Here is a 10,918-nt window from a genome sequence, read left to right as displayed (position 1 = left end):
TTACTTTTCAGTTTTGGTGAAAGGTGTTTTGGATAGCGAGCGCACGCGCTACAACACATATACTTTTGCGCTGAACTTAATACCAGACCACTTATGCTTGGAAAAAGTTGGGAACAAGTTGCGTAACTAATGCACTCAATGAAAGCTAGGCATCATGCACATTGCATAGTTGCATTGTCTGTTTGCCTGTTCTTTTGGAGGGTACGTTAGCAGGTGAAGTGGAGCAATCCATCACCCTTTTATGGAAGACGAGCTAGCTAGCCTTTTTAGAGCTAGTTATTTTGTGCAAAGTCCTTTCTTTCTTCCTTTGCCGGCGAGAGTTTTGCTTTTATATATATATCAAGCATGCATGGTACGAACACTAGCAACTCCTACTTTTATCTGTTTGTTCTTTTGTGATTGTAATCTCGGACTAAAATTAGAATCGTTTTATGAACTTGTTTACCTTCAAGTTGAGGTGGTAGTTGTCGACCATGGTTCAAGCACTACTAATCCTACACCTAGCTCTTTTCAACGTAAACAAAATATCTATACACCTACCTTAGTGGAAGGATAGAGTTGAAAATAAAAAGAACTTGTGGGAATGACATCACGGACAAAGACTCCAAATACACGTCTCAGGAATTTCCATCCAAATCCATAGGAGAAATAGTAATTTACAAACGAGTATAACCATATTTGACACCATGGACGAAACTCTGATACAAGTCTCAAAGGCATTTCCATTTCCATGTCCTTGGAAGTATTATTTTTAATGAGTAAACTCCTATATGTCTTAATTTTGACTTCATGGGTATATTCAATTCAAAATGTCTTGCCATTTTATAGATTCTATTTGTAAGCTCGTGCCAAAATTTACCTCATTTTGTTACTATTTCCATACTAATAATAAAATGGACCCACTTGTTAGGATTATGTGGGAGCTAACTTGCAGACTACTTGGACGTGTGTTTCTCAGGATCCTATGAAGTTATATATGTTTCTCCGATTTTATAAAATTTTGATATAAAAAGGTGAAATTGTGTCAAATTTTGCCAAATAAGTGTGTTTCTCAGGATCCTATGAAGTTATATATGTTTCTCGGATTTTATAAAATTTTGATATAAAAAGGTGAAATTGTGTCAAATTTTGCCAAATAAGTGTGTTTAGCCACATCACACTACTCTCGTTCCACGTCAAATATGCACCAAACTAGTGCGGGTCAAAGTTGCTCAACCAATGACTGAGCTACCACATCGTCCTGCCGTGTGGGTTTGACTTGTCCGATCCCATCTAGAAAAGTATAATAAAATGTGATAAAATTCATCACAAGTTCATAACTAAGCTATACAAAATGGCGAGTTTTTTTTATGAGATAAATAGTTCCAGGAGATAAGGGGTAAAAATGAAGATAGTCCTTCCAAACGATCTAGTTACCGTAATTTCTACAATATACATCTACAAACTTCTTGTTGCATAATGAAATCTCGGTAGACTAAGACTTAGCAAAAGCGAAAAAAATCTTTTCAATATCAGGAGCTTTGCATAAAGAATCATAGATCCCGAGATCATCGATTTTGGAGGAAATATTTCCACATCTAGCCGATTTTCAGTTTGTTTACTTAGTTCTTCGTCCTCGGGTATATTGTAAGACCAAATAGTGACACAAAATCACCAGGATCCGTGCGAGGTTGAGCGGATCGAGCGGACAAAAATCTGAATGACACCGTATTGAGAACTAGCTAATTGTAAGAGAGCAGGCTAGAAAATAGGCAATAAGCATGATTCCAAAAAAATAGCACCTAGCTAGGCCAATTTGCAGGACATCGCTGCATACCCAATTTCTTACAAGCAGATCGCGCGCACACACAGCACACACACTACATAGCGATATTCTGGTATAAACCTGCTAATGGAGGGGCTTGTTTCAACTAAACTAGTTCGATAAAATATGCTACAACTAACCTAACCGAGTTTAACTATGGAGCGGGCCGCATCACCCGTCGCTCTACATCCCTAGCTATAGCCATCAAATCACATGAATGGACCATCAAAGGGACATGAAAGCACAACATGGAACGAAACCGATCTTGGCTAGCTAGCTAGATAAACCGTTGCGTGATCATGCATAACATGATCATCGAGAGTGAGCATATTATTATGGACCTCTTGCCGAAGTTGGGCAGGTGTTGGCTGAGTTCGCTGCTTTTCTCGCTATGCATCAAGAAAACACATGTTCACAATCAACTTTAGAATGGTTTAGTTGAGCATTTATGTGAAAAAAGAAGAAAACAACGTACGGTTCAAATTGCAATTTTGCTAGTAGTATAAATGCGCGGCATGGAACAAAACCAATCTTGGCTGGCTAGATAGCTAGCTGGTGCGACGAGTGGTATGTGGGCTATGGACGCCGCATGGGCAGGAGAGATGGGGCTGTCCAAATAAACCGGACTAGACGCGTGCCGTCACCGCGAAAAGGCATCGTTCGGCGGCAAGTGCATCAGTTTCCTTCTCTCCGTTCCACGGTTCCACAGTTGCGTAGAAAGATCAAAGCTACTACGGAGTACAACTCTCACTCGCTTCTGCGATTTATGGGGTAGGCGAGCGAGATCCCTCCCGATTGCTTAATAAACCCAACGGTTCTCCGTAGTAGTCCGGCTGGGTTGGACGGAAGCACCGCAAACATCGACATAGGCATTATCCTTTTCTGCAAGATGTGGCTGCAGACGCAAACGAGCTGGGGCGACAGGTTTTTTTGCAAGTGGCCACACCACGCGATTGCGCTGTCCAAAAGGTAGCTTTTGGCCTTCAAGCACGCCCAGGAGCCACAACACCTCACGTGCTATTCACTCTATCCAAACAAGTAAGAGCATATTTAGCCGATCAAAATGTAGATGAGTAAACTGCCGAGTGTCATTTATAGGCAAGTATATTCGGTTCATTAAATAAATGTGGTTCTTAACCGAACCCCTAAACTTGACTCTTAGACATAAATTAGTCTAAATTTGACCAGAAATTCATACAAATTTGACTCAAATTACTATCATTAAATAAAATCTATTCCTCATTGCTCGAGAAGAGTTGGTGTAAAGCTGCCTCCACTGACTCGTCGAGGTCGGAGCTTAGCTCGATGACGGGCAGCCGAGCTTCGTCGGTCTTCCCCTGCTTATAGATCTCCTACTACCGGTGTTCCTCCTCAACACGATTCGTATACCTGCGGCAGAGCTGCACCATGTACTACACATCGGCATTACGACTCGAGGTGCTCGCGGTCCTCCATGTCCTCCCGCAGCACACGTGCGGAGGCCAATAAGGGGTCGAATGGAGAAAATTATCCGGCCACCTAGGGCTGCCCAAGGGGGAGTTAACGCACGCATCTGAGCCGTGGAGGCGCACCGACTCATTGTCGTACTGGAATGTCTCTATCCAAATCATGTTTGGGTGACGTGGTAGGTGATCTCCACCACCCACACCCCCTAGTCCTGCTGAAGCACACCGGGGTATTTCCTCTGTGGCGGTGGCAGGCTGGGGAACCGGAAGGAGGACGCGTCACCACCTCCTTGGGCTTGGGATGACTGCGTGTGACATCTCCGAATCAGTCCTCTGGTGGCACCAGAGTGGGTCTGTGGTGGCGGTGGGGGCGTCATCGAAGATTTATGGGATTGAGGAGGGCGGTGAAGAGGATAAAGTTTTGCTTGACGGCTCAATCAACGAGTAAGTATAAAAGAGCAGGCGTCCGAGGAGTTAAGCTTTTACTCCTCTATCACAGTTTGAGGGATAACCGATTTTAAAGGATCAGCTAGAATTGTCTTTAAAATGCATGCTTATTCAATAGTTAAAAAATCCTAATGAGTCCTAATCTTGTTTCTTCTACAGCTAGTTGCTATCACATGGTCCATTGTTTGCCTTTTCCCTGTGATTGATAGGCACGGCCGCACGTGGGCATGGGATAATCCCCTCTTGCAACTACAAGTCTACAACACGGATACTAGTAACATCTTTTTTGGCACCGGCACAGATCATAATCTTTGATCTTGAGTGCGCACTGCATCTAGCTCGCCGGGCCTGATCAGTTCTGGGTATTAATTGAGCCGGCATGATTTAACTGTTCTCCGTCGTACGATCGACTAGTCCGGTCCCGGTTGGATTAATTTTCTAGTTGCATATTCTGTTGGTGGTCAGCAACGGGCGGCAGCAGCCTCGTCATTTTGTCCTTGGCTACGATCTGGATGTTGTACAAGTATATATGTGTAAGTAATACAGCTTCAGCTAGTCTTTTGTGTAGACTTGGAAGTTGGAACAAGTCCTTTGACTATGTGGACATGCATCGATCTTGAAAGACATGGAACGGGTAATTAGGTAGATACTGACCACTTTTTTTTTCCAAAATAGGAAAATCCTGGCCTGTGCACAAATTGATGCATATAGCCTTTTATCAGTTTATTAAAGTTCAATCAACCGTTACAATCATGGATCACACAAGGTTGAGATGTGTATTAACCATCTACAGAGAAAGGAAAACACGAGCTGCCTTTGCATCAACATGCTAACCCAAGTGGGGGCGGCAACGAAGGTTCGAGTCTCTGTATGGTTGGGTTGCTTGGCGTTCGTTCGCAGCTGCAATATGCAAGTGGGGGCGGCAACACAGGTGAAATTCAGAGTCTTACCTTACAGGGTGAAAATCCAAGGTCTGGCCTTAACTGACTGTGTTTGACTGGCCTTGTGAAGACATTTTTGAGAGCGGAGACTATCTTCAGGGTGAAAACCTAATATCTTTTGATCGGGCGACGATGGCTCTTGTGCACAATTTCCTTCTTGGAGACGTCGGTTTTTGGAGAGTCTGGAGTTCAGCTGTTGTCATGGTGGTGGATGTATTGTTGCTGCTGCGGCTGGAAACCGTAGCGGGACTTTTTGTTTCTTAGTTTTATTTTTTATTATTTGGCTGGGTGCATCCATACTACCATTAGGGTATTGCGTAATTGCAGAGGTTCGGTGTAATTGGTATCTTCTTGATATTAATATATTCTCTTTATCGAGAAAAAAAAAGAAATACAGAGATGACCAATCTAAAGCTTCCTGTCCAAAAAGGCTTTGATGCTTGGCTGAGGATTTGTTTAACCTGTCATCTCAGAATTGTGTACCTCCTCTCCAGAAAATTAGATAGGTAACCGAACTAGCTGCCACCAACAGCTCAACCAGCCATGCCAAAACTTGAATATGCATTAGATAGATATGAGTTGCTGTATATAGTGTTCAACGAAAGGATCCACCTCCATGAGAAGAGATATTCCCGATCTCTGTTCAATGCATCCGCCAGCTGCCTACCCTGATCATTGTATATGTGTGCGTTCTAGTCGGCCACCAATAAAAATAGGCACAACAGACTGCTGCGTGGCTGCATATATCTGGCATATAGTATATGTTCATATTGTGGACAAAAGTGAACTTTTCTCAATGTCCTGTGTGTTGTCGAGCTGGCACGGCTACACCCAAACCACGTTACTGGATCGTGAAGAAATGGCCGTTACTCATTACATAATTATTATGCAGGAATTGGGCGCTAGCTTACGTAGGATGAGTATATATAAATACAAACCAGTACAGAGATTGCACTAGTGGAGAAGAGGCCTTTGGTCCCAAGCAAATGTCCCAGTGCTGAATCAAACCGGGTCCAATGGGGGCATTGGTCCCGGTTCGTTTCTGCCCAAGACGACCCCACCCGCTGGAGCTTGTCCGGTAGTGGCGCTTTGGACCCGGTTTGTATTACAAACCGGGACTAAAGGGTCCACCGCGGGCGCGGCGAGGCCGTGTCGGTCGTGGGGAACCCTTTAGTCCCGGTTTGTAATACAAACCGGGTCCAAAGCCCCGCCTCTGGCTACATAACCTTGCCCCTGCCCAAGTGTGAGCCACACTTAGCCATTTTTTCACTTTCTTCACAAGAGGGTGTATTGCTCTCCTCTCTTCTTCACATGCACAAGAGGTGTTCGATGAACTGCTTAAGAGGATTTGCCACTTGAGTTTACACAAATCAAACCACACTTAACTTGCTTTTTTCTTCTTCATCGAGGTTAACAACTTTATCCTTTTCATCCGCAATTGATAAAATGCATGTGTATATATACATCGTGATGTTCCGTAATGGTTTTGATCAGCTTAATTATATCATGCGGATGAATCGGCAATGGATGTACATTGACCGACGGTTTGACGAGTTCATCTGCGGGCCTGGATAATTTTATGGCCGTGGCGAAGGCAAACAAACATGGTGGCTTCATGTATTGTCCATGTGTGGACTGCAAGAATATCGTAAATTACGCTCACTCGAGTCTCATTCACAGCCACCTTCTGCGATCCGGTTTCATGCCCGAGTTACTATTGTTGGACCAAGCACGGAGAAAGAGGGGTTATGATGGAAGACAATGAAGAAGAGGAAGAGGATGATGACGGTTATCCCAATTTCCCCGAATACGATGATACTGCGAGAAGACAATGAAGACAATGAAGTAGAAGATCAAGAGGCACCAGATGAGCCTGCTGATGATGATCTTGGCCGGGCCATTGCTGATGCAAGGAGAGAATGTGAAACTGAAAAGGAAAGGTTGGCCTTCGACAAGATGATAGAAGATGAGCTGACACGCGCCCTTGGGAACAAAGAACACGGCGGACGAACACGAGGCACAGCAGGCTCCGTTCCGTGGAAGTATGGCTTTCCTGCGGAAAGGAAGAGATTTCCTGATAAAAGCCATGAGAGGAGGAAGGCAAGGGAAACATACCGCCTGGCTAACTTAGAGGAGGGTATGAGCACCATGCAAGCCCAATTAACCATGGTAACCCAAGTACTTACATCTCAGATGGCTCGGGGGCAGGCTGTAGATCCTGCACTGCTCAATGCCATCGCCCCGCTGCAATCTCAACCACACCGGAAAAGCAGCGTGGCTTCCTCTCGGCAGGTGGATAATGATGATGATGATGATGACCAGGTGGTCGAGCCTCCTCGCTACCCCCGTGGATGATCTCACCGAGAGCCGTCCTTGTGAGCTGCATGTTAAAGTTTTCAACCTATCCTTCAAGGCGGCGGTCGGCATCCTCTTACCTACAAGGTCTTACCATTGCCGTTCGGTCCAAGACGACTTTCTTTGTTGTGATGGTGGATGAAGTGATGACAGCTTATGAGGGGTTGGTGCTTGAGCACCCTGCAGGTGAAGATGGGGAAATCAAAGAGCCGGGAGAAGCCCGTAGAACCACCGTGCAATGGCGGAAGGAGAACATTGTGTTTCCGGGTGAGAAGCCAACAAGCATGCCACCTCCGCCTCCTCCGCCACCCGAGTCTCCTCCGCGTGATGATTCTCCTGTGCGCGATGATGATTCCCCTATCCATGACCAGTCCGCTCCGCGTGAAAATACTCCGCCGCCTCCTCCTCCTCCTCGTCGGGAGACTCCGCCGCCTCCACTTAAGCAAAAGAGGAAGCTGTCCGCGGCACCTCCTACAGCTCCGAAGAGATCATCAACTCCAATGAGGGCACGAGACTCCGAGTTGTTACCACATGAGCGGACCGAAGAGCAAAAGGCGTTTCTTGCGCCGAAGAAGGTGTTTATTCGACCGCAGACGGTGAAGCACTTTGCCGAGACGAGAATGAAGAGACCTGAGCCGAGAGCTGATTATGACCGCTCTCTTGGACAGTCCTCTAGAGCGAGCAAAGAAGCAAAAAAGTCGCCCGGCTTGGACAGCGAGGACATTCGGGCCGCACCCCACTTCATCGTGGAGCCATATCATGATCCGGAGACGGCATCGATGATCGAACGGGCGGCTAGAGCTCGGGGAGCATCGGTTGAGTACGAAGATTACTATCCAACGGCTCAAGTGGTAAACACGTATAGATACGGAAAAGATCTCGTCAAACCTCGGCGAGCTCGCGCGTCTAGGGACTCAGATGCGAAGGTTGCATGACTGGTACCTGAAAGCCTGTCGAAGAAGTGAAACCTACATCACGGTGTATCTTAGAGATGAGCATTACTTCCGGGGGGAAGACGAGATAAACATTGAGTTATGCGAACTGTTTCAGTTATTCAATCAAGACGCCCTCGACAAAGCTGTCATCAGTTGCTACTGCCTGTAAGTGATTTATTTGTGTAATTAAGTTTGTAGCTCATTCATTTGCACTAACAATTATCCTCATTATATTCTTTGTGTACGCTATACATTTAATTATGCAGAATGAAGAAGGCTGGAATACAAAAGAGGCAAGCTCCTACCGGCTGGGGTTCATAGACCCAAACACAGTTCATGAAGTTACGGTTCGAGACTTCGCCAAGGACACGAGAGGACAACATCGTAATGTTTTTAGAGAAGCAAGCGAGACAAAGAGGATATATTCTTTCCCTACAACTTCAAGTGAGTGTTATATATAACATACATTATGCTTGTGCACCTTCCACTTTATTCTCGTAATCATTGAGCTATGCTTGTGCAGTTTCCATTTTATTCTCCTAATCATTGATCTTCACCTTGGAGTCGTAAACGTCATGGACTCGAAACGTACGGAATATGCGGAATGGGCGGACATGGCTGCCATCCTCCGGAGGTAGTTTCAATCAATTTCGTATTGGCATCTTCATCTGCTCTAATTCGAAGATATCATCAACTAATCAATTACTCATTTACTCATTATTTTTTGCCGGGCAGGGCTTGAAAACGGTTCATCAATACTGTTCCGGGTGAATGGTGGAAACCGGAGCTTACATTTAGAGATTACCCTGTAAGTAGTACTATATATATAGCTATGTCCGTGAAACTTTATATATGATATTTACTTTCAATACGATGCTTGATTATTAGTTTGATCGAACTATTTTTTCGTAAAGTGTATGAGGCAGGAACAAGGGAATAACTTATGTGGATACTACGTCCGCACCTTCATGCGTGACATGGCCTGTCCCAAGGGTGGGGATCCCCAAATACACCACACTCGTGTACGATAACAAATTTTCACAATTAATCTTAATTAGTACCATCTATTGTATTGAGTTCCATTCATATATTGATCTCCTTTTTTAAATATAGATGACACGCCTGCGGGACACTCTCATAACAGCGGATCAAATAAAAGCAATTCAAGAGGAAATCGTGGGATTCTTTATTACCGAGGTCCTTACCCCAGGTGGAGAGCACTATCGGAAGATCGTGACGGCGGAGGATATTCGTTCAGGAAAAGTTGTATTGTAAATATGCATGCATTACGTGTACTTGTGTTGACTATGTCGTCTACTGTTGACGATGTCTATATATATTCATGACGATTTTTTGTGGTTTCTTGAATGATATATATATGCATTGCTGAAACTCGCCGCGGCAAGGGAAACAGACTGTTTCTCTGCCGCGGCAGAAACGCTGGTACAGCCCAAATCTGTGCCGCGGCAGAGAAATAGCAATTCTCTGCCGCGGCGAGAAACTATAGGCCCGGTTCGTACCACGAACCGGGACCAAAGCCCTTCCAGCGCGAGCTCCCTGGTCGCACCACGTGTTGAGGCCTTTAGGCCCGGTTTACCTTTGAACCGGGACTAAAGGGTACCCCCTTTAGTCCCGTCTAGTTGGTCCCGGTTCGGGAACCGGGTCTAAAGGCCCAAATGGACCGGGCCTATTGCCCCGTTTTCCACTAGTGTTGTGTATAGAACTAGCGGCTGTGATGTGGAATTTGTCTCTGAAATTGCATTTTGGAGTCGTGCAATCACAGAGAGACTCGCCTTGCACTGCTAGCACAGAGATTTGAGGATGCTAGAATCTTCGCTTTGATTTGATGAAGTGAAATATTATAATTACATGATATGACGGATAGATGCTAAAATATGTTTATAAATGGAAATCCTACCGATGACGTGTATATGATACAGTGTGGTCAGGTTTTGTCAATCATGAGGATCCTGGAAATATATGCAAGCTTTAGAGGACTATTTATGGTCTAAAGCAAACATAGATGAGCTGGAATGTTCGTTTTGATGAAGTGGTTAAAGGGTTTGGCTTCATCCAAAATGGCAAGGAGCCTTGTGTTACAAGAAGGAAAGTGGGAGCTCGAAAGTGTTTCTAATCTTATGTGTGAATGACATATTGTTGATTGCAAATGACGTGAACTCTCTTAACATGGTAAAAGAGTCACTGAAGAATTGTTCTTCAAAACTTTTACCAGAAGTTTAGCGTGATCTTCTGTTAGCCACCATTTACTTGAGTTTCGCTCACCAATCCCCCTATCACACCAGTTCAGCAACTTGCTTGAGCTTCCGAGAGCAAGCATGTCTTGGCCCTGTTATAGTCTTACGACTTCACGTGGACTTACTTCTTTCATAAATAGATACCTAATCTTTGTGGAGCGGACCTGCAAACTGTGCAAGGCCAAAGATGAATGATTTCTAAACCGATTTTAACTCCAAGATTCTCAACATTTTGACTAAATGAGCCAAGGCTTTCGGTCCTACCAGGGTGAACACTGGGTAGCCCGCAACCAAGATCCACCCCTGCTGAGCTTGGTCACTACCCCCCCCCCCCCCTCATACCATATGAGGGCACCCCTTCTAACGAGGCCATGATGTTATTTTGAAGAGATCCGTAGAAAGAACTGTCTCCTTCCCCTGGTTTTCTCTAACTACATTTGTGGTTGTTTCGGGAACATGTACCTTTTTGTTGAAGGTGCGAGATTGTTGAAATATTGGGCCCACTTTTAGTGGCCCAAATTAGATTTCAGTTTTTCCTATAAATCTCAAAGCCCACATAGTGGCAGCCTTGTGAGTTTGAGCCCAAGTTGGTGGCAGATCACTAGGGAGTGGCAAGAGGTGGGAAGTTTAGTCCCACATGGAAAGTTGGGAGGAAGTTAGACCACCTTATAAGGTGGGTTGTTTCACCACTAGTAAGTGAGTGAGAATAGGAGTGCTACACGCGCGCGCTCCTCCT

Source organism: Lolium rigidum, chromosome 1 (assembly GCF_022539505.1).
Source record: "Lolium rigidum isolate FL_2022 chromosome 1, APGP_CSIRO_Lrig_0.1, whole genome shotgun sequence".
NCBI lineage: Eukaryota > Viridiplantae > Streptophyta > Magnoliopsida > Poales > Poaceae > Lolium > Lolium rigidum.
This window is presented reverse-complemented; position numbering follows the sequence as displayed.